Raw genomic sequence first — 1,605 nt, forward strand, 5'->3', positions numbered from 1 at the left:
CTAGAGGTCATGAATGCATGAACTAGCTTTTCTGCATCAGAAACAGGTAACATGTTTCGTAGCTTGGCAATGTTTCTAAGATGGAAGAATGCTGTTTTTGTAACATGGGAAATATGATTTTCAAAAGACAAGTTGCTATCTAATTTAACACCCAGATTTTTGACTGTAGAGGAAGTAACAGTATATCCGTCTAGTTGCAAATTGCAATCCAAGAGATTCTGTGTACAGTCTTTTGGTCCAATAAGTAATATCTCTGTCTTATCCTAATTTAAAAAGATAAAATCTCTGAATTAATGCAATAAGCTTTCTAAATATTTTAAAAAACCTTGTTCAGTTAATAAAAGTACTAAATATACTGTTAGGGAAGGAGACTCACACAGAGGGTTAGAAAAATACAATAATGTTTATTCTCAGCAAGGGGTGCGGATGGATGGGGCAGGTGAGTATGTGAACTTAGGGTAACGGTCCTTAAGGTAGATGAGACAGACTGCACACACCTCAGTTGATGAGTACACGGGGAATCCACGGAGCAGATGACGGGAACGGACTAGAGAATGGAACACAGGAGAACACACTGGAGGAAACACGGGAGGGAACACAGGAGAACACACTGGAGGAAACACAGGAGGTAAGTATCACAGGCAGGTAAAGTCTCTCAATGTATTGTGTAAGGATATCAGAGAAAGAGAGTCCACTTCTATGAAACGAGATCGGACACTGGAGTGAAGTGAGGTGTGTGCTTTTGTATGGGAGCTGAGGGTGATTGAGATCCGTGACAGGTGCGTGTGATCAGTACTCAGGTGAAGGTGATCGCTGTGATTGGGAGGTGGTTGAGCCTGGCCGATCTGTGACATATACATACTGTCCAGCCAGGCAAAGTGAGCTTTTCTTCAAAAACTGATGCCATAAAACTTTCTGCACACTAGTGACAGAGTGAGAAAGGCTCCATCTCCTTCTATATAGACAACATCTAGAAGAATATGTCTGAGCAGCTCAGACATGGTCTGATGGTAGCTGAATAAAAAAAATTATATTCAAAACTATTTAAAATATGAAATTACAACAAAAATACACACAGAAAAATCAAGGTACAGGAATGTACCTAAAAGAGTACAAATGCTTTGTCGCTCCAGCTGTACCCTAGCTGTACCTCTGAACATTGGTACATTTTTGTACCTCTAAAAGAACATTTATTCACCCCTAGTGACAGAAATGTACCTTATGTCCTAGTATGATTTAAATTTAAATCCTGATATACAAAACACAGAGGCAGTGCACGTTTCACAATTTTTTAATCATGACAAAATTCTGAGTATAAAAGTGCAGAACATTTTCAATTCAGCTTTTATAACTCATATACTGGTTATTCTGTACCCAACATTGACAAAATTCATTTAACATATAGAATGTTTCAATTCCTTCCGAATTTAAAGACAAAACTGCAAGCATCATGCACAGTAAACAGTTCATTAATCAATTTTAAGTGCTAAACACATTAGGCAGTGCATGCTTAACAAGCGTTTATAAAAATAGCATTAAATACAGAACATTAGCAACTCGACTTTAACTCATATACAAGATATTCTGTATAAAACCTCAAAATAA

The sequence above is a fragment of the Sinocyclocheilus anshuiensis genome, unplaced genomic scaffold, assembly GCF_001515605.1.
Source record: "Sinocyclocheilus anshuiensis isolate Anshui unplaced genomic scaffold, SAMN03320099.WGS_v1.1 scaffold2360, whole genome shotgun sequence".
In the NCBI taxonomy this organism is placed as follows: Eukaryota; Metazoa; Chordata; class Actinopteri; order Cypriniformes; family Cyprinidae; genus Sinocyclocheilus; species Sinocyclocheilus anshuiensis.